This window comes from Pseudophryne corroboree, chromosome 3 (assembly GCF_028390025.1).
Source record: "Pseudophryne corroboree isolate aPseCor3 chromosome 3, aPseCor3.hap2, whole genome shotgun sequence".
NCBI lineage: Eukaryota > Metazoa > Chordata > Amphibia > Anura > Myobatrachidae > Pseudophryne > Pseudophryne corroboree.
The window spans coordinates 367458594-367482791 of NC_086446.1; the positions used below are offsets into that span (position 1 = coordinate 367458594).

At 43.3% G+C, this 24198-nt stretch overlaps 1 long non-coding RNA gene across 1 annotated transcript in view; it reads right to left on the reverse strand.

Moving 5' to 3' along the window:
• Positions 1 to 13317, reverse strand: part of LOC135057796 (uncharacterized) — a 57880-nt gene extending 44563 nt beyond the window's left edge. The window contains exons 1-2 of the long non-coding RNA XR_010244365.1: positions 13209 to 13317; positions 12179 to 12280 (exon numbers count right to left, since the gene is read on the reverse strand). This is a non-coding gene — a long non-coding RNA (uncharacterized LOC135057796). The remainder of the gene's footprint in view (positions 1 to 12178; positions 12281 to 13208) is intronic.
• Positions 13318 to 24198: the final 10881 nt, after the last annotated feature.

A 24198-nucleotide genomic window follows, 5' to 3' on the forward strand; every position in this document is an offset into this window, starting at 1 on the left:
GGGTCGTTTCCTGCATTTCCTGCAAACAGGACTGTCTATGGGCCTCAAATTAGGGTCCATTAAGGTTCAAATTTCGGCCCTGTCGATCTTCTTCCAAAAAGAACTGGCTTCAGTTCCTGAAGTTCAGACGTTTGTCAAAGGGGTGCTGCATATACAGCCTCCTTTTGTGCCTCCAGTGGCACCTTGGGATCTCAATGTGGTTTTGGGGTTCCTAAAATCACATTGGTTTGAACCACTCACCACTGTGGACTTAAAATATCTCACATGGAAAGTGGTAATGCTGTTGGCCCTGGCGTCAGCCAGGCGCGTGTCAGAATTGGCGGCTTTATCCTATAAAAGCCCTTACCTAATTTTTCATACGGATAGGGCAGAATTGAGGACTCGTCCTCAATTTCTCCCTAAGGTGGTTTCAGCGTTTCACCTGAACCAGCCTATTGTGGTACCTGCGGCTACTAGGGACTTGGAGGACTCCAAGTTGCTGGACGTAGTCAGGGCCCTGAAAATATATGTTTCCAGGACGGCTGGAGTCAGAAAATCTGACTCGCTGTTTATCCTGTATGCACCCAACAAGCTGGGTGCTCCTGCTTCTAAGCAGACTATTGCTCGTTGGATTTGTAGTACAATTCAGCTTGCTCATTCTGTGGCAGGCCTGCCACAGCCTAAATCTGTAAAAGCCCATTCCACAAGGAAAGTGGGCTCATCTTGGGCGGGTGCCCGAGGGGTCTCGGCTTTACAACTTTGCCGAGCAGCTACTAGGTCAGGGGCAAACACGTTTGCTAAATTCTACAAATTTGATACCCTGGCTGAGGAGGACCTGGAGTTCTCTCATTCGGTGCTGCAGAGTCATCCGCACTCTCCCGCCCGTTTGGGAGCTTTGGTATAATCCCCATGGTCCTTACGGAGTTCCCAGCATCCACTAGGACGTCAGAGAAAATAAGAATTTACTTACCGATAATTCTATTTCTCGTAGTCCGTAGTGGATGCTGGGCGCCCATCCCAAGTGCGGATTGTCTGCAATACTTGTACATAGTTATTGTTAACTAAATCGGGTTATTGTTGTAGTGAGCCATCTTTTCTAGAGGCTCCTCTGTTATCATGCTGTTAACTGGGTTCAGATCACAAGTTATACGGTGTGATTGGTGTGGCTGGTATGAGTCTTACCCGGGATTCAAAATCCTTCCTTATTGTGTACGCTCGTCCGGGCACAGTATCCTAACTGAGGCTTGGAGGAGGGTCATGGGGGGAGGAGCCAGTGCACACCAGGTAGTACTAAAGCTTTCTATTTGTGCCCAGTCTCCTGCGGAGCCGCTATTCCCCATGGTCCTTACGGAGTTCCCAGCATCCACTACGGACTACGAGAAATAGAATTATCGGTAAGTAAATTCTTATTTTTTCTAATTCTATAAATTGATAGCTAGCATCTGATTGGTTGCTATGGGCATAATTTCCACTTGTCACCATTGGAAGGTTTGAAAACATTCCTCTGGCAGTATGAAAGATAGGGATATCATGTGGGCACATGGCAAATCGGAATGTAGCTACTGTATCTCACTGTGAATTGCTGCCAGGCTGCCTGCCTGTCTGTGGTATTCACCATCCACCACTGGGGCTGTCAACCTTTGATGCCTTCTTATTCAAGCAACTAAAACAAGGGATTAAAATAATAAAAAAATGCCTCTGACATCATGAGGGCTACCAACCTGATGGAAAATTCCCAGTACAATCATAGGTCAATGCACCCCTTAAGGTGTCCCCCAAACTTTCATTTTTGCCATCTCAAAGTTCCCTATATTTCTTACCACTTTAACCTATGGATGTTCATTGTAGTACACTGTTCAAATGGCAGCAGAAAAAAGTGTATGAGATAAATGAATATATAGAGCCTGAAGTTGGCAGTGTCCATGCACAATGTATACCACATACCCTGATGGCTTAGTGAAATGCAAATCTAAATTTGTCACTGCCTATACTGTAGTTAATCTTTACAGATATACTGTATGGAAACATTCCTTGCAGATTATGGTCTATGCTGACTAGAGATGAGCGGGTTCGGTTTCTCTGAATCCGAACCCGCCAGAACTTCATGTTTTTTTTCACGAGTCCGAGCGACTCGGATCTTCCCGCCTTGCTCGGTTAACCCGAGCGCGCCCGAACGTCATCATGACGCTGTCGGATTCTCGCGAGGCTCGGATTCTATCGCGAGACTCGGATTCTATATAAGGAGCCGCGCGTCGCCGCCATTTTCACACGTGCATTGAGATTGATAGGGAGAGGACGTGGCTGGCGTCCTCTCCGTTTAGACACTTGATTTACTAATTTTGGGGAGCATTAGGAGTACTCAGTAGTGTACAGTGCAGAGTTTTGCTGATAGTGACCAGTGACCACCACTTTTATTTATAATCCGTTCTCTGCCTGAAAAAAGCGATACACAGCACACAGTGACTCAGTCACATACCATATCTGTGTGCACTGCTCAGGCTCAGGCCAGTGTGCTGCATCATCTATATATATTATATATCTGTCTGACTGCTCAGCTCACACAGCTTATAATTGTGGGGGAGACTGGGGAGCACTACTGCAGTGCCAGTTATAGGTTATAGCAGGAGCCAGGAGTACATAATATTATATTAAAATTAAACAGTGCACACTTTTGCTGCAGGAGTGCCACTGCCAGTGTGACTAGTGACCAGTGACCTGACCACCAGTATATAATATTAGTAGTATACTATCTCTTTATCAACCAGTCTATATTAGCAGCAGACACAGTACAGTGCGGTAGTTCACGGCTGTGGCTACCTCTGTGTCGGCACTCGGCAGCCCGTCCATAATTGTATATACCAGTGACCTAACCGTGGTTTTTTTTTCTTTCTTTATACATACATACTAGTTACGAGTATACTATCTCTTTATCAACCAGTCTATATATTAGCAGCAGACACAGTACAGTGCGGTAGTTCACGGCTGTGGCTACCTCTGTGTCGGCACTCGGCAGCCCGTCCATAATTGTATATACCACCTAACCGTGGTTTTTTTTTCTTTCTTTATACATACATACTAGTTACGAGTATACTATCTCTTTTTCTTTGCGTCATGTGCTGTTTGGGGAGGGTTTTTTGGAAGGGACATCCTACGTGACACTGCAGTGCCACTCCTAAATGGGCCCGGTGTTTGTGTCGGCCACTACGGTCGCTAATCTTACTCACACAGCTACCTCATTGCGCCTCTTTTTTTCTTTGCGTCATGTGCTGTTTGGGGAGGGTTTTTTGGAAGGGACATCCTACGTGACACTGCAGTGCCACTCCTAGATGGGCCCGGTGTTTGTGTCGGCCACTAGGGTCGCTAATCTTACTCACACAGCTACCTCATTGCGCCTCTTTTTTTCTTTGCGTCATGTGCTGTTTGGGGAGGGTTTTTTGGAAGGGACATCCTGCGTGACACTGCAGTGCCACTCCTAGATGGGCCCGGTGTTTGTGTCGGCCACTAGGGTCGCTTATCTTACTCACACAGCGACCTCGGTGCAAATTTTAGGACTAAAAATAATATTGTGAGGTGTGAGGTATTCAGAATAGACTGAAAATGAGTGTAAATTATGGTTTTTGAGGTTAATAATACTTTGGGATCAAAATGACCCCCAAATTCTATGATTTAAGCTGTTTTTTAGTGTTTTTGGAAAAAAACACCCGAATCCAAAACACACCCGAATCCGACAAAAATAATTCGGTGAGGTTTTGCCAAAACGCGTTCGAACCCAAAACACGGCCGCGGAACCGAACCCAAAACCAAAACACAAAACCCGAAAAATTTCAGGCGCTCATCTCTAATGCTGACATGATAGCATCATGCAGCTGCTGCAGTTTTGTGATCTGCATATTCATGCTGCAAATCTCCCTTTGAAAATTGGAAAAATGTTACCTGATATCCCTTTCCGATATATCCTTTAGACCAAGGACATTGTTCCAGGCCCACGACCCTGCTGGGTACCAGGGATATTCCCAATCCCGGAGCCGGCCCTAGGCATAGGCAAACTAGGCAAATGCCTAGGGCATTTGGACTGCCATGGGGCACAAGCAGCTTTTGCTGATTAAAATGATATGTGGCGTGCCTTTATTCTGTATGTGACTGCGGCTGTATCTGCTTATGAAATGCTATGTTACAGTGTATTTCTGGAATTCACTGTAACACAACATTTCATATGCAGATACAGCCACAGTCGTACACAGAATATAGGCATGTCACATATCATTTAAATCAGCAGAAGCTGCTTGTGCATCCTAGTCACACAGCAATGCAAATAAGATGCATTTTCGGCAAAAAAGGTGCCCGACGTTAGCAGAGCTGGCCTAGAGCTGCAAACTGACTCACTCCAGGCATCTCCTGCTGCATGACATATTCTGGTAAGATGTACTGTTTAAGGACACATCTATATCCAAGCAAAGGCAAAGGTCACTGTTCTAGTGGCTGTGTGAGTGCTGTGTACAGGTGGGTTGGTTGTGCAATAGTGTTCGGCATATGTGTAAGGGGCATTGTGTGTGTCATGTGTATAAATGCATTAATAATGTGCGACATGTGAAAGGGGCTCTATGTGTGTCATTATGTGTATAAGGGCATTAATAAAGAGCAGCATATGTTTAAGGGACATTATGTGTATTAGAGCATTAATAAAGGTTGGCATAATGTGTAAGGCACATTATGTTTTTATGTTTATAAGGACATTAATAGTGTGTGTCATATGTGTAAGGAACATTACTGTGTAGTATTATATGTATAAATGCACTACTAATGTGGGGCATTATGTGTATAAGGTGCTCTACTGTGTGATGTAACGTATAGAAAGGGCACTGCTTTGTTGTCTAATGTGAATAAAGAGCAATATGGTGTGGTGTAATGTGAATAAAACACAATTCAGTGTGATGTAATATGAATAAGGGGCACTACTGTGAGGAGTAACGTACAGTATATAAGGTAAAATTGAACTATTGTGTGATGTAACGTAAATAAGGGACTGTATCACATGATATAATGTGAATAATGTTGCACTACTGTGTGGTGTAATTTGAATTGAGTTACTATAGTGTTACTATTGTGTGGCCATGGCCCTTCGCAGCAAGAACATGCCCGTTTTTGAGCTGTGCACCCAATATGTGCACTGTTCCTATGTAAAATATAGGCAATAGGAGCACCAAAATGAGGACTGCTATGGGTGAGGGGTGATGGTGCTTTGAAAGAGGTGCAGGGTCAGAGGTAGAACTAGCGGCGGTGCTGGGGGGCACCAGTCAAAATCTTGCCTAGGGCATCATATTGGTTAGGGCCACCTCTGCCCAATCCGGGTTGCCTGCGGTCTGAAAGGCATTACCTGCGTCACAATGACCCAGGTCATGTCTAAAAGGATTTGATTGGCAGGCACAGTAGCGCTTGGAGATGACATCCACTGTTAGACGGACTTCCCCGTGTCGGGATCCTGAACGCCGGGATCCCGACAGGCAGTATATTGACCGCATCCCGTAGAGATGCATGTTTTAGCATGTACGAGCTTGCAGCTGAGGACAGATACACACCCAGAAAATAGGCATGACATGCCTATTTTTTCCCTCCAGTAAACTCCCCATTAATACTCCAAAGTGTCACTTCCTGTCAACCACCTTTCCATTAGATCCTCATTGTAAGCAGGATTGCAGCGGCACCTTTGCACATGCGCATTGTGATGGCAGCACATGTTCAGTCTGCCAATAATGGCTCCATTGTGTGAGATATCACTCATTGCGTACAAACATGAATTAGGCCCCATGCTGCAAAAAAAAAAAGCGGTTTTAAGCTTGTACCATGAATACAACTATGAGCTATTTTATTCCAATGGCCTACGCAGTCACTAGATCTCAATCCAAAAGAGCACTTTAACAATTTGGTGTAGTGGGAAATTCACAGCATGACTGCGCAGTCACAGAAAACTTGGGCCCTCGCGTTAAGCTATTGGTCCGAGTTACTACTTGCTTACTACTTTCATAACATGATCACCTGGCCCTTTATCCAGCCTTTGGACCTTTATGCAGGGTCAGGTGATAGGATCGCTACTGCCAGTGATGCTGAGAGGAGGGGTGGGTAGTAATTACCTGGGCTCAGGCTTGTTGGAGGGGCCAAGCTTGTTGGAGGGGTTTGCTTACTCCCCCCACCGCCCTCCTTACCTGTCAATCAGCTGGCAGTCTCACGCTGCTGTGTGCTGGTGCCATTGCACCTATGTAGCAGAAACTGCACAGGAGCAAGCGGAACTGGATCTAATCTCTGCTTGCTCTCACCATTCTATGGGGGAGATGAACAAAGCCTTGCAGAGTGATACAGTGGAGAGAGATAAACTACCAACAATCAGCTTCTAACTGTCATTTTTCAAACACAGTCTGAAACATGGCAGTTAAGAACTGATTGGCTGGTACGTTATCGCTCTTCACTTTATCACTGTCCAAAGCTTAGTACATCTCACCAATATATTTGTTTTTAATTGTTAATTTTTGGAAAAATGTAACGGAGTAAATAATGGTGTACTGTATCATAAATATCAAGGAAAGGTACTGGATCGGGACCCTCCCCTGCTGGCGTTTGCAGGGCTGGCGGGTGGCGGTGACAGAGCATTGCAGGAGTGGCATGGGGAAAATGGGGGTGGGTCGGCTGCGTTTTTGAGGTGCTGTAACATCACATGCAGCCAATCCGCTTAGAAAAATGGCGGCTGACCGCCTGTTTAAGCAGCCTAGCTGTGGCTGCAGGGAGTAGTCCACAGTTGCTGCAACCACATTCTGCATGCTGGGTGACCTTGCCCTGCGATGGGCGGCCCCCAGCATGCAAGGGAAAGGATTGCAGAGTCTGCTTTTTAGCAGAATCTGCAATCCGTACTGAATAATCTCCTATATATGGAAAATGCAGTTGTAGTGAGTTGCCAGGTCATACATGCATTGTAGGTTGCAGAAAGTACACACAAACCTCATAATTATCATGCACAATGGACTATGGCTATGACTCATGAAGGTTTTTTTTATGCCAGCCCATTAAGGATTTTACATTGGAATGTTGCTTGCATTTTAATGACCAGTTAAAATACATTTTTAGGTGTGTTGGTTATCTTGGGTTTGTGCTGCCTGAAATGCATACATGACTATATGAATAATATGTGTGTGTACGTTACACTACTTTCTGCTCTTTTGATCTCCTCTTCTGGACAGCTGCTTCTCTCAGTCTTCAAATCCGCAAAGGTTTGATAGCTGGTGGTGTGCAAAACATTAATACACCCCTTTATCAACTCCCATGTGTCATTACTACACCCTCATCTCCACATAACATTACCAAACCGCCAAATACTGTATATCAACATATGCCAATAGAATATATTAAATAATCCCACATTAATACATACTCCTCCCCAGAGAATATCCTTACACAACAACCCAAGAAACATTAGTAAATCCCTCAACCCTCCTCACATCCCAGATAATATTAGTATACACTTAGGGGTACATTTACTAAGGTGGGAGTTTTTTTTAGAACTGGTGATATTGCTCTTAACAACAATCAGATTCTACTTAACAATTATCTAGCTGCTTCTACAAGATAATAGAATCTGATTGGTTGCTATGGGTAACATCACCAGTTCTAAAAAAAAGTACCCCTTAGTATACACACCGCAGATACATCACTACACCCCAAACTCACTTCACCCCTAGATCATTTTGGTATGCAACCCCACCTGCCATGATAACATGAATAAGAATACAGCACCTCCTCAGGTACTTACCTTTGCTTGCAGGCCTGCTGGTGGCTCTGTGCTCCCTTACACATTGGCTGCAGAGTAAAAGAACAGGCTGGGCATAGCAGGAAAGAGAATGGACAAGGACTCGGGAAGGGGTAGGATTTTGGCAATGGGGTAGCTACATGCTACAGGGGACCTCACAGTTGGAAAAATTACTAGCTGGGCAGAGGAGAAATGAGGGAGGGGATGGGGACTCAGGAAGGAGGCACTGAGAGGGGACCTCACACCAGGGTTTAGGGAGAAGGACAGGCAGTGCAGAAGAGATTGAGTCAGTGTATGCTGATTTGTCCATAATCCAGCCTTACTGGCATTGATCCTGGCTGCCTCACACCATTATTTGACTGATATACTTGTTATGGGTGTGGATTATTAGAGCTACACTAAAAAAAGTCTACAGTCAATAGGTCTACCAGTAATGGTAGACATGCATTAGGTTGACAGGGTCAAAAGGTCAACATAGAATAGATAGACAGTAGGAAAGTTCGACAGAGTCAAAACGTCAACAGGTTCAAACAGCCAACATGGAAAATGGTAGATACAAAAAAGGTAGACACAATTTTTTGGAGTGTTTTGTCACTTTTCTGCCACAAAGAAGCCCCATTAGTGTACTGCATCCCCTCGCATGGCTTGCTTCGCTCGCCATGCTTCGGGCAAGGTGCCTCGCTCTGCTACCACTGCACTCTTCACAGGTTACTATTCCCAATCGTAGTCCATGTGGATGATAAAGTATGAAATAGTTGGAAAAAATGAAAAATAATAATAAAAAACTTGTGTCTACCATATGTGTGTGGACCATTATCATGTCAACCTTTTGACCCTGTTGACTGTTTGACCCTGTTGAACTTTTGAACTGCCTACCTTTTACATGTTGACCTTTTGACCCTATTGACCTTTTGACCCTGTCGATCTAATACATGTCTACCATTAGTGGTAGACCTTTTTAGTGTAGATCTATAGTCCGGATACCACTTGATATGATACTGGATGGCTCTCACCATTCCCAAAATTATACTTTTAAAGAAGACACAGGTTGTCCACTTTTTGCAGTGCATAAGTTCATTTATAAAGTGCCAAGAACACTTAATCCACAACTGTGTTTCATCAAGACACACACCCAGTCCATTCCCAGAGTTTCTTGGTTACTTCACTACATGAAGCCTCTGAACCATCACAATATCGATCATCTTGTGAAAAAAAAAGAAAAACATCTCTTACTGTAAGTGGTTCAATCTCAGCCATCATTTAGCTCTTCCTTTTCTTTCCCCACCACAGCAGAGAGGCAAGAGTACTCCATCCAACCATTTAACACAGTAAGAAGACAATGGAATTTTGCTTACTTTAATATACAGGAGAGGAATCAGGGTACTTACCCTAGAAGACCACTTAGATCGTTTTTAATGATATATAGTATGACTACATTCTCTAATACTTTTTTAAAAAGAGAAATGACAATTTCACTATGTACCCTTCCTGCATTGAATACAGTAACTGATTCATTTTAACTATATTATATACGCAAGTAACAATCATACTTTTTATTTTTATTTTAAATCTTGCTGAGAGCCCCTTGTTACTCTCTCACTTTAACTGTCAAAGGTTATAAATACTATTAAACAATGTTTACTAATACATATGTACTCTTTAGATGTCAACTTTTTACTAGCAACCTACAACAATCCATTCAGTTAACACTCTATACTTTACAACTGTCACGGGCCGCGGCCCGTGTCTCAGACGAGCGCCCAGTCATTGCTAGACGACCAGAATGCTAGCGTCCTTCCACCCCCCCTCCCTCTTCCCCGGCTGCCAGCTCCATGGCAACATGCACTCTGAGCCGGTGCACCGGGCGGGGATGCTAGGGACGCTAGGGAACTTCCGTCCGGCAGCTTCTGTGAGTTGTCTGGTTATGCAGAAGCCAGGCACTTACAGGAAAACAACAGGACGTGCAGTGGGGCAGCTGTTTGGAATGATCTAGGGGAGGCTTGGCTTCACAGAATGGCTGATTGGTTAATGCTTCCTTTCTCTTCCTGGTCTGCCTCTCACTCTTTGCTGGTCATATGTCCTGGCTGCAGCAGGAGCCCTTGTCTGTTGGTTCTAGTACTAGCCTGTGGATTCCTCTGCCTGGTTACCTTACTATTGGCCTCTGCAGAGTCCCTGTGTCCAGCCCTGTGTCAGTTGCATTAGCAGTCACGCTGATTATTTATAATCTCTGGAAATATCTCTCTTCGTTAATTAATTCTAGTATTTTGTGCTTTCTCTGTGTCCTCTTACTTCTTTCCTCCCACTTCCAGTAGGTCCCCATACTGGTTCAGAGCTCTCACGGTTGTGTGCTCTCATTCCCTCATTACATTTCTAGTCCCCATTTCATCTGCATTGTCGTAGTCAGAGACATTCTTGTCTGAATACCTTTGGATCTCCCGGTTATTGTCCTACACTGTAGTGGCATTCTCTTTCTCTGGTCTTTATCTTTGTGCTATTCCTCTCTTCTATTGGGTCTTTCTTTCTACCCGCATTGATTCAGGTCACTCAGGGATAAGCTTGTACTACCACCAGTGGCATTAAGTCCTGGTGGCATACAAATACCAATAGGCACATTGTGCCTTATGGGAAAAGCGGCTATTATATGCAGTGGCGTAAGTTCGTCCTAGTCGCCCGGAGGCATGATACATTTTGGTGCCCCCCTACACATACACACACATACCATATGTAGCTATCCGGCACCCAGGGTGAACAGTAGCAGCGTGCTCAGGTACCTTTCCCAATAGTAATATAGATACACATAGAAAGTGGACGCACTCCAAGTCAGTCATTACAATAAAACAGACACCAGCATACCATTATAGTACACCTACAGTGCTCCCTCACCCGCCAGGTCTCCATGGAGATGCTTTGGCGCAGCGGTGTGCCAATATAATTAGTGTTCACTGTGGTATTTTTTTTTAGGGCAGGGTGCTGATCACGGGGAGGGCACATTTTTCATTCGGGAGGGCACATTTTTAAGTTAGATGGGCAAACTTAGGTACATACTATAATGCTCGGTGCTCCCATTCCTATGGCCAAAACATGGACAGTGCGCACCGAAGGTGCGCAGCAAAAATCTAGGGGCGTTGTTTCGTGGGGAAGGTAGTGCCCCTAATACACATTGCACCAGTTAGAACCTCCTATACACACTGCGCCAGGTAGAGCACGTTATACATATTGCGCCAGATAGAGCACATTATACACATTGCGTCAGATAGAGCACATTATACACATTGCGTCAGGTAGGGAGCACTGAGGCACATTGCACCAGGTAGAGAGCACTGAGACACATTGCACCAGGTAAAGAGCACTGAGGCACAATGCACCAGGTAGAGAGCACTGAGATACATTGCACCAGGTAGAGAGCACTGAGACACATTGCACCAGGTAGAGAGCACTGAGGCACACTGCACCAGGAGGAGAGCACTGAGGCACACTGCACCAGGTAGAGAGCACTGAGGCACACTGCACCAGGTAAAGAGCACTGAGGCACACTGCACCAGGTAGAGAGCACTGAGGCACACTGCACCAGGTAGAGAGCACTGAGGCACACTGCACCAGGTAGAGAGCACTGAGGCACACTGCACCAGGTAGAGAGCACTGAGGCACACTGCACCAGGCAGAGAGCACTGAGGCACACTGCACCAGGTAAAGAGCACTGAGGCACACTGCACCAGGTAAAGAGCACTGAGGCACACTGCACCAGGTAGAGAGCACTGAGGCACACTGCACCAGGTAGAGAGCACTGAGGCACACTGCACCAGGTAGAGAGCACTGAGGCACACTGCACCAGGTAGGGAGCACTGAGGCACACTGCACCAGGTAGGGAGCACTGAGGCACACTGCACCAGGTAGAGAGCACTGAGGCACACTGCACCAGGTAGAGAGCACTGAGGCACACTACACCAGGTAGAGAGCACTGAGGCACACTGCACCAGGTAGAGAGCACTCAGGCACACTGCACCAGGTAGGGAGCACTGAGGCACACTGCACCAGGTAGGGAGCACTGAGGCACACTGCACCAGGTAGAGAGCACTGAGGCACACTGCACCAGGTAGAGAGCACTGAGGCACACTACACCAGGTAGAGAGCACTCAGGAACACTACACCAGGTAGGGAGCACTGAGGCACACTGCACCAGGTAGGGAGCACTGAGGCACACTGCACCAGGTAGAGAGCACTGAGGCACACTGCACCAGGTAGAGAGCACTGAGATACATTGCACCAGGTAGAGAGCACTGAGACACACTGCACCAGGTAGAGAGCACTGAGATACATTGCACCAGGTAGAGAGCACTGAGATTAATGTTTACAGCTGCAAAATACTTACAAGGTTAATTTAGCCCAGGGGGACTCTCATGTACGTACCGGGTCTGGCGGCGCACGGCTGGCCGACGTGGAGGGGTCCGGCAGGCAGCAAACGGCGGGGCGGCAGGGCGCACAAAAACTGGCAGGGCGGGATTCAGCTGTCTAAAAAAGGGGCAGACACCTAGCGTGAACACTAGATATATATTAAAAAAAACACAAACGCCTCATTCACTTAAACACTCACACACGTCTCACTTAAACACACACGCCTCTCACTTACATACACATGCCTCTCACTTACACACACCTCTCACACACGTGCCTCTCACTTACACACACCTCTCACAAAAGTGCCTCTCACATACACGTGCCTCTCATATACACATGCCTCTCACTTACATACACATGCCTCTCACTTATAGGCCCTACACACATAGCGATTTCACTGCACGATATGAACGATCTTGTTCATTAATGAACGAGATATCGTTCATATCGTGCAGTGTGGAGTCCCCAGCGATGAACGATGTGCGGCCCCGCGCTCGTTCATCGCTGGGGCCATGTCGGCTGTGCATGCAGGCCAATATGGACGAGATCGTCCATATTTGCCTGCAAGTCTACGGAGCCGAGTGACGGGGGGAGTGAAGAAACTTCACTCCCCCCGTCACTGCCCCCCCGCCGCCGGGTCGCTCGTCGGCCGTATCGGCCGTCGGGCACCTTGGTGGCGCATCGCCTAGTGTGTAGGGCCCCTTACATACACATGCCTCTCACACACACACACACACACACACACACACACACACACACACACATGCCTCTCACTTACATACACATGCCTCCCACTTACATACACATGCCTCACACACACACACACACACACACACACACACACACATATGCCTCTCACTTACATACACATACATGCCTCTCACACACATGCCACTCTCACACACACATCACACATGCCTCTTTTACTTGAATGTACAACTTTCCTTAAAAACACACACACCTCACTTAAAAACAAGCACACACAAAACACAGTACTTCCCCCCCAAATACACCTCTCCCCCACCCCCCACACAGTGCCTACCTTTGGCTATCATCCAGAGCATGGAGGAGCAGAGAGTTCTGAGCTTCCCTCGGCTGGCTTACTAAGGGCCCGGGAGGAGCTGTGCTCTGGAGCTCCCCCTAGCTGCAGCCAGTGCCATCTCTCTCTACAGGAGGCAGCTTCCGTGTCACTGACACAGCTCCTCCATCTGCAATAGCAGCGCAGTTCTCAGGCTGCGGGAGACAGTGGAGGAGATGCGCCCCCTTGTGGCCAGGAGCCCGGCGGCAGCCGACTCCACTGCCTCCCACAGTTCCGCCCCTGATTATATGCAAGAAGACCTACTGGTGAGTTCTACGAATCTTAACCCAGGGTGTACAAGAGTCACTGGCCAGAAGATCTCCGGAAACCACAGCCTTCACGGGAAGAAAATTCTCCAGTTGTAATAACAACTTAATATGTATTTCACTAATGATTAAGACCCTGATTCAGAATATTTCCTTATTTGTTGCAGCTGTCATTGGTGGGATGGAATATAATGTGTCTAAGGAGTCTTGTACTGTGTTGATACTTGTAGGCTTTAAGAACTCCTGGGGAGTTCTTAAATCCTTCTATGAGTTTACTTATAATATATACCTGTAAACAGGAGTGTGTTAAACATAGTACTGTAAGTTATTTTCGTTTTGGGGCTGGAGCAGATGTGAATGGATCCCTGCGTTCCTTTTTCCTAACTGTGCAAGTGAATTTTAGAAATTTTAGGTCAATGTCTGTTACTTTAAGGGCCTGATTCATTCCTGATTGCTACTGTGCGTTTTTGCACAGCGGGCGATCAGGTACTAACTGCACATGTGTATGCACCGCAATGTGCACGCGCGTCGGACAACAACAAAGGGTATCGCCGGTCAGCGACAGTATGGTGCGAAAAATCCGATCACACGGACGCTGGCAAGGTGACTGACATGAGGAGACCATTTGTGAGTGGTAACTGACCATTTATTGGGAGAGTCCGGAAAAACGCAGGCGTGCCCAAGCATTTTCAGGGAGGGTGTCTGACGTCAGCTCTGGCACCGATCAGCCTCTTCTCATCACACTGTAGGGGACTACACACAGTGGATTTTTGCAGCTCAGCGTACACATGGGATGGCACACTTGCATGGCAAATTTACACTCCCCCTGGAGGCGGCGACTATCTGAACGCAGGACAGCAAATCAGCAGCCCAGCGTTCAGGTCTGAATTACCCCCCAAGTCTGTCTGGCCTCACTACAGCTAATGGTGAGGGAGATGTGTTGTCCAGCAGCTTAGCATTACACACATGCAATAATTCTATTACTGTATTTAGCTCCCTTTTTTGCAGCTCAAATGTGATATACAAAAAGTAGGGTGATGTGCAAACTGCGCAATCTGGTCAGCCTTGGAGAACCAATTACCCAATTAAGTGTCTCTCCCAAAACACCAGAATACAACTATGTAAAAAGGAGTGTGTAACAGTAATCGACAAGGCGCCTCAGATATAGGATGTATAAAATTCACGTGTACATTCCTTGTTGACGAATGACAATTCCTCGTTTGCAAAGAGATCCTCCAATAGTGATACATCACAGATCACAATAAAACAATTGACATACAGTGTTTAAAATAAAAATAAAGAGGCCCCCCTATGTTCCTGTGCAATGGAAAAGAGGGGAGTGTAATTACCAGAAGGTGTTGAGAACTGTTAAAAAGCAGTTCTCAAAATACGTGTGTTAACAGTCACCAGGTGTCCCCCCGGGTGGGTAATCTGGGATTTTCCTTTGGGCAAAGCAGCTCCAGAGTCTCCAGTCCCACACAGAGACAGCGGGGTCCCCCTCCTGTGGCATCCAACGCATTTCAACCCTTAAGCCATGGGTCTTTGTCAAGGCAATGACCTGTATGTCTCATTTCCAGTAATTTAAACTATGACTGTCCAATGAAAATCCTCCACACACAGCTGATCGTCAGTAGTCCAAAACGTGGTGTCACAGGTTGCCATGACAACCGGAACCACGATCACACCCATTGGTCAAGGACCCGCAGTGTCACCTCCCCCAACACGACACCCACATACTCCCACTGCTACATCACTTCCAGGTACATCCCCTTGTGTGAATACATCCAGAGGGTGGGAGCATCTAGTTGCTGTGGTCCCGCTCTGTCATTTCCTGTGATAGAGGTACTGCAGCCGAAGGTAAAGCATCGACTCTAATGGCCCGATACGTCACTTCCGGGTCATTGAAGTGGAGGGGAAATAACGATCTTATGTTCTCTACAGCAGAAGGGGAGACAGTAATAGAAACCAATAGCAGCATATCAATAAGGGTTTCAAATATCATATAATAGCAGCATATCAACTCAAAATAAATATATAAGAAATTCAAATACATATAATAGTTAAAATCGATAGCATATTTAACAGAAGCTAAAAATATGAACCCATATAACCTAGCCCCACAGAAAAATGTATGGAGCTATACATGATATATCAATCAAAAATATCTGAATGTATGGATAATAAACATAGCATAAAAGATGTTAAAATGAAAACTAAAATTAACAAGAGAGTAGTGCAAAGAATAAAAGTCCGTCACCAATCATAAAAACCACTTCAGCTCAAAATCATTAATTCCTTTGGGATTCAGGGTATTAAAATCATATATGCATTGCATCTCGCACTTTGCCAATAAATGGCAATATCTTTCTGGCGTTGATGGCATCTAACCAGTTTGATCCCTGCAAACCTCACAATGTTTTTGGTTGAGCAATTATGGTGTTTTTTGAAGTGGTTGGATAATGCATGCGTGTCTAAACCTTTTTTAATATTCCTACAATGTTCGCTAATGCGTATCTTCAGAGGTCTAGAAGTACGACCTATGTAAAAAAAAGGTGACACGTGCATTCTATAAAATAAACCACATTATTCATGTTACATGTGATAAAATCCTTCAAATTCCAAATTTTATCATTAATCTGTACTCTCTCTAATTTTTTTGATCTGTCACTCTTAATCTCGCGCCAGCCCATATAGCTGCCGCATCGATGGAATCCTTTTGTGCCAATACGCCCTTCCCTTTTTACATTCGGTAAATAGCTCCTCACTAACTTATTTTTGAGGTTGGGAGCCTTTTTGTAAATAAACACAGGGTGTTCTGGTATAGCTTCTCCTATAATAGGGTCCTTTTTGAGTATCTTCCAATTCTTTTGAAAGGACCTCTCTAGAATCCGATACTGAGAATTAAATCCAGTAATAAAGGCCCACTCAAATCTGCTCTTATTGGCTGATGTGTTCGATTTGACAGTTAATAAATCATTTCTCTCTACTTTATTTGTTTCTTCTACAGCTTTGTCAACAATCTCCTGTGTATATCCACTTTTTTTAAATCTACCTTTTAGTTCTTTTGCCTGCTGCTGGTACGTACTCTCCTCTGTACAATTCCTTTTCATACATTTTAATGGGCCGCAAGGAATAGCATTCAGCCAACTGATGTGATGACAGCTATTAGTATCGATATACGACCTGGAGTCTGTCGGCTTAGTGAAAGTTTTAGTACACAGTTTACCATCCTTTATAAATATTGTAATGTCTAAAAAATCAACACTGTGTATATCTATATTAAAAGTGAATTCGATATTGAGGATATTTGCATTCAGCAAGGAACAAAAGGAGTCGAGATCCTCTCCCCCATCCAGATAAACAGGACGTCATCTATATAGCGTTTTCAGGACACCAGGTTCGCTCCATATTGGTTGTTGGACCAAATGTTATCCAACTCCCACTGGCCCATAAAAATATTTGTGTAACTAGGAGCGAACCTGGTGCCCATGGCAGTGCCCACTTTTTGGATATAAAAATCTCAGTTGAAAATAAAATAATTGCTGGTAAGAATAAAACGTATGCCCTCAACAATAACATTTTGAATATTTTCCTCTAAAGTGCTATTTCCAAGAAACCTCGTAACTGCTTGTACCCCGGCCTCGTGGTTATTAATAGAATATAGAGACTTAATGTCTGCTGTAATTAAAAACATCCCTTCTTCCCATTGAACTGTGTTTAGGAAATTTAGCAAATCCCTGGTGCCTTTTAAATGTGACAGATTTTTTAACACCAGGGGCTGGAGAAAAAAATCTATATACTCAGATAAATTTGCAGTAGCAGAGTCTATCCCAGAGATGATAGGTCTCCTGGGTGGATTGCTAACATCTTTATGCACCTTCGGTAAAAGGTAGTTGTAAACTATGAATGACTCTACTAGTGGGATCTGATCTTAATTTCTACTTCTTTCATATACCATTCTTTATTCATTATAACCACCCCAGCACCTTTATCGGCCGGTTTGATGATTCCCTGATTGTCCTGGATATCTTTAAGTGCTGATCTTTCTTTGAAGGTAAGGTTGGACTTAATACCTATGGGTTTAATATTCCTAAGGTCTTCCTATACTAATTCGCTAAAAGTTTCGATAAAGTTGCCCTTTAAATGTGTGGGGAAGAACACCGAACGGGGTTTGAAAGGGGTTCTCGCAGGACTAACGGGTTCAGCTACTTCATTGGTGTCCTTACTTAAGAAGAATTTTTTAAAACATAATTTATGTATAAATTTATGTATATTGACAAATGTGTCAAATTTATTAATAAAAGTGGCTGGTGCATATTTAAGTCCTTTTTCAAGGACATTTCTTTCATGACAGGTAAGCTGATGAGAGCCAATGTTAAAAATCATAACTCCTTTGGGTTCATTATTCACTTCACTTTCTATTTTAGAAGCTGTATCTTCACTATGATTCCTTCCTTCATTGTCATCTGTGTGTAAAGTGACGGGGGCATCTTGTGCAACGTGTATACTTTTATGCTTTTTTGTTACTTTCCCCTTGCGTTTTCTTACTTCCTCCCTTACACCTCTATGTATTCTTTTATGCTTCATCCCCATCTGTTGTCCCTCCTCCCACTCCCTAAAAAATGCTGTCTGTTGCCTTCATGTTGTAAAACTTCATATCTATTCCTTGTTTGTATTGGGGTGTAATGGGGTTCTCTATTGAAATGGTCTCTTCTTTCTCCCTCCTCTCTAAATCTCCTATGTCTATCTATTGGTAGTACTCTTTTCCTTTCTCTTCCTTTATTAAATCTCAAATTAGGTACGAAATTCGACCTATATGGTGGTATTCTATTTCTATCCCTAAATTGATATGTCTGATGTTCTCCTGGGTAATGATCCCATCTACTATTACCCCCTCTACCCTTGGGGGAATCTTCCCTTACTCTTAATTTCTTTGTAGTATGGTTCCCGTAATCCTAAATCCTTCTCTGTATCCTCTCTAAAGGAAGTTTCGGAATTGTCGCCATCTTCCTCTATGTTATGGCTCTTTTTTGTCCAGAATAAGTTTTCTGATTTTTCTCTCTACTAAGGTTTTTTCATTTTTCTTAATAGTAACCTCAATCTTAGTTTCTAGTGACTTATAGTCCGTTACATCGGAAAATGGAATGATAAGGTCCTTACATTTTTTTATTTCATCATCTAATTGTATCAACTCTTTCTTTCTTTTCCCAATAATTAAATTCATTAAAGAGAAGGAGCATTCATTTAAAATGCGATCCCACTCTTCTCTGAATTTATCTGATGCTGTGGTGAAGGAGGCTTTCTTTTCAATCCTCAAACCCCTTGGAATAATGTCATGTGCTAAATACTTTTCAAGGGTAACTGTTTCCCACCATATTTTGTTCTCTTTCAATAAGGTGTTCTCTAGTTTTTTCATAATATTCTCTAGACTGACATCCAAGAGTTCTATACGCTCTCTTTGAGGATTGAAAAGAAAGCCTCCTTCACCACAGCATCAGATAAATTCAGAGACGAGTGGGATCGCATTTTAAATGAATGCTCCTTCTCTTTAATGAATTTAATTATTGGGAAAAGAAAGAAAGAGTTGATACAATTAGATGATGAAATAAAAAAATGTAAGGACCTTATCATTCCATTTTCCGATGTAGCGGACTATAAGTCACTAGAAGCTAAGATTGAGGTAACTATTAAGAAAAATGAAAAAACCTTGGTAGAGAGAAAAATCAGAAAATTTATTCGGAACAAAAAAGAGTCAGATAACGTAGAGGAAGATGATGACAATTCCGAAACTTCCTTTAGAGAGGATACAGAGAAGGATTTAGGATTACGGGAACCATACTACAAAGAAATTAAGAGTAAGGGAAGATTCCCCCAAGGGTGGAGGGGGTAATAGTAGATGGGATCATTACCCAGGAGAACATCAGACATATCAATTTAGGGATAGAAATAGAATACCACCATATAGGTCGAATTTCGTACCTAATTTGAGATTTAATAAAGGAAGAGAAAGGAAAAGAGAACTACCAATAGATAGACATGGGAGATTTAGAGAGGAGGGAGAAAGAAGAGACCATTTCAATAGAGAACCCCATTACACCCCAATACAAACAAGGGATAGATATGAAGTTTTACAACAAGAAGGCAACAGACAGCATTTTTTAGGGAGTGGGAGGAGGGACAACAGATGGAGATGAAGCATAAAAGAATACATAGAGGTGTAAGGGGGGGGGGAGTAAGAAAACGCAAGGGGAAAGTAACAAAAAAGCATAAAAGTATACACGTTGCACAAGATGCCCCCGTCACTTTACACACAATGAAGGAAGGAATCATAGTGAAGATACAGCTTCTAAAATAGAAAGTGAAGTGAATAATGAACCCAAAGGAGTTATGATTTTTAACATTGGCTCTCAGCTTACCTGTCATGAAAGAAATGTCCTTGAAAAAGGACTTAAATATGCACCAGCCACTTTTATTAATAAATTTGACACATTTGTCAATATACATAAATTTATACATAAATTATGTTTTAAAAAATTCTTCTTAAGTAAGGACACCAATGAAGTAGCTGAACCCGTTAGTCCTGCGAGAAACCCTTTCAAACCCCGTTCGGTGTTCTTCTCCACACATTTAAAGGGCAACTTTATCAAAACTTTTAGCGAATTAGTACAGGAAGACCTTAGGAATATTAAACCCACAGGTATTAAGTCCAACTTAACCTTCTAAGAAAGATCATCACTTAAAGATCTCCAGGACAATCAGGGAACAACCATCAAACTGGCCGATAAAGGCTGTGGGGTGGTTATAATGAATAAAGAATGGTATATGAAAGAAGTAGAAGAACACGTGGGGGATAAAAATACCTATGGGAAATTAAGATCAGATCCCACTAGTAGAGTCATTCATAGTTTACAACTACTTATAAAAAAAATATGAAGCTCTTGGGAGTTTAGAGGAAAAGGAAATAAAATTTTTAATAAACCATAATCCAGTCACCCCTGTACTTTACCTTTTACCAAATGTGCATAAAGATGTTAACCATCCACCCGGGAGACCTATCATCTTCGGGATAGACTCTGCTACTGCAAATTTATCTGAGTATATAGATTTTTTTCTCCAGCCCCTGGTGTTAAACAATCTCACATTTAAAAGACACCAGGGATTTGCTAAATTTCCTAAACACAGTTCAATGGGAAGAAGGGATGTTTTTAATTACAGCAGACATTAAGTCTCTATATTCTATTAATAACCACGAGGCCGGGGTACAAGCAGTTACGAGGTTTCTTGGAAATAGCACTTTAGAGGAAAATATTCAAAATTTTATTGTTGAGGGCATACGTTTTATTCTTACCAGCAATTATTTTATTTTCAACGGAGATTTTTATATCCAAAAAGTGGGCACTGCCATGGGCACCAGGTTCGCTCCTAGTTACGCGAATATTTTTATGGGCCAGTGGGAGTTGGATAACATTTGGTCCAACAATATGGGGGGTAATTCCAAGTTGATCGCAGCAGGAAATTTTTTAGCAATTGGGCAAAACCATGTGCCCTGCAGGGGGGCAGATATAACATTTGCAGAGAGAGTTAGATTTGGGTGGGTTATTTTGTTTCTGCGCATGGTAAATACTGGCTGCTTTACTTTTACACTGCAATTTAGATTGCAGAGTGAACACACCACACCCAAATCTAACTCTCTCTGCAAATGTTATATCTGCCCCCCCCCCCCCTGCAGTGCACATGGTTTTGCCCAACTGCCAAAAAAATTTACTGCTGCGATCAACTTGGAATTACCCCCAAGGAGCGAACCTGGTGTCCTGCAAACGCTATATAGATGACGTCCTGTTTATCTGGAAGGGGGAGAGAGAGGATCTCGACTCCTTCTGTTCCTCGCTGAATGCAAATACCCTCAATATCGAATTCACTTTTAATATAGATATACAGAGTGTTGATTTTTTAGACATTACAATATTTATAAAGGATGGTAAACTGTGTACTAAAACTTTCACTAAGCCGACAGACTCCAGGTCGTATATCGATACTAATAGCTGTCATCACATCAGTTGGCTGAATGCTATTCCTTGCGGCCAATTAAAACGTATGAAAAGGAATTTTACAGAGGAGAATACATACCAGCAGCAGGCAAAAGAGCTAAAAGGTAGATTTAAAAAAAAGTGGATATACACAGGAGATTGTTGACAAAGCTGTAGAAGAAACAAATAAAGTAGAGAGAAAGGATTTATTAACTGTCAAATCGAACACATCAGCCAATAAGAGCAGATTTGAGTGGGCCTTTATTACTGGATTTAATTCTCAGTCTCGGATTCTGGAGAGGTCCTTTCAAAAGAATTGGAAGATACTCAAAAAGGACCCTATTATAGGAGAAGCTACACCAGAACGCCCTGTGTTTATTTACAAAAAGGCCCCCAACCTCAAAAATAAGTTAGTGAGGAGCTATTTACCGAATATAAAAAGGGAAGGGCGTATTGCCACAAAAGGATTCCATCGATGCGGCAGCTGTATGGGCTGTCGCGATATTAAGAGTGACGGATCAAAAAAATTAGAGAGAGTACAGATTAATGATAAAATTTGGAATTTGAAGGATTTTATCACATGTAACATGAATAATGTGGTTTATTTTATAGAATGCACGTGTTACCTTTTTTTACATAGGTCGTACTTCTAGACCTCTGAAGATACGCATTAGCGAACACTGTAGGAATATTAAAAAAGGTTTAGACACGCATGCATTATCCAACCACTTCAAAAAACACCATAATTGCTCAACCAAAAACATTGTGAGGTTTGCATGGATCAAACTGGTTAGATGCCATCAACGCCAGAAAGATATTGCCACTTCATTGGCAAAGTGCGAGATGGAATGCATATATGATTTTAATACCCTGCATCCCAAAGGAATTAACAATGATTTTGAGCTGAAGTGGTTTTTATGATTGGTGACGGACTTTTATTCTTTGCACTACTCTCTTGCTAATTTTAGTTTTCATTTTAACATCTTTTATGCTATGTTTATTATCCATACATTCAGATATTTTTGGTTGATATATCATATAGCTCCATACATTTTTCTGTGGGGCTAGGTTATGTGGGTCCATATTTTTAGCTTCTGTTAAATATGCTGCTATCAATTTTAACTGTTATATGTATTTTAATTTCTTATATATCTATTTTGAGTTGATATGCTGCTATTATATGATATTTGAAACCCTTATTGATATGCTGCTATTGGTTTCTATTGCTGTCTCCCCTTCTGCTGTAGAGAACATAAGATCGTTATTTCCCCTTCACTTCAATGACCCGGAAGTAATGTATCGGGTCATTAGAGTCGATGCTTTACCTTCGGCTGCAGTACCTCTATCACAGGAAATGACAGAGCGGGACCACAGCAACTAGATGCTCCCACCCTCTGGATGTATTCACACATGGGGCTGTACCTGGAAGTGATGTAGCAGTGGGAGTATGTGGGTGTCGTGTTGGGGGAGGTGACACTGCGGGTCCTTGACCAATGGGTGTGATCGTGGTTCCGGTTGTCATGGCAACCTGTGACACCATGTTTTGGACTACTGACAATCAGCTGTGTGTGGAGGATTCTCATTGGACAGTCATAGTTTAAATTACTGGAAATGAGACATACAGGTCATTGCTTTGACAAAGACCCACGGCTTAAGGGTTGAAACGCGTTGGCTGCCACAGGGTGGGGACCCCGCTGTCTCTGTGTGGGACTGGAGACTCTGGAGCTGCTTTGCCCGAAGGAAAATCCTAGATTACCCACCCGGGGGGACACCTGGTGACTGTTAACAGACGTATTTTGAGAACTGCTTTTTAACAGTTCTCAAGACCTTCTGGTAATTACGCTGCCCTCTTTTCCATTGCACAGGAACATAGGGGGACCTCTTCTTTTTTATTTTAAACACTGTATGTCAATTGTTTTATTGTGATCTGTGATGTATCATTAAATGTTATTACTACACATGATGAGATTCTGTTCTCTCTACATGTGCTGTTGATCACTATTGGAGGATCTCTTTGCAAAGGCGGAATTGTCATTCGTCAACAAGGAATGTACACGTGAATTTTATACATCCTATATCTGAGGAGCCTTGTCGATTACTGTTACACACTCCTTTTTACACAAATGTGATATAGTACTTTGATTACATTACCATACACTTCTTGCAGTCAGACAGCAGCCAAATCAGCACTATGTTAACGAACAGCTCTGGACATGTTCTTCCTTCCCTACTGTCAGCCAAGCAGTACAGCCTTGATGCTTACATAATCTTCGCCTCTACGATCCCTCTCCTCAGTCAGTTTTGTTACCTCTGTGTTTTGACGCAGGACTTTGTATTTTTATTTTTGACCAAAAGGACAGCAGTACTCAGGCCCTGCTCCTGCCTCAGGTAACTCAGCATTCTCCCGACTGCCACAAGCTTCCAATTGTTGCTTGCCTTTGAATCTGATACTGCTCATGTTATGTCCTCTTGAGCAGCTGCAGAGGCTGCTGGGAATTTTGCTCTGTTAGTGTAATGACATACTTTACACATGCAATGTAGAGCAATGCGATGCACAGTGTCCCATAGCAGGATATTACAAATCTGCTTGGTATCTTCTCTTTGGGTCCTCTGAATTTAAAAGGCAAGGAGGAATTAGCCTCCTTGCCAGTGATAGTTCTT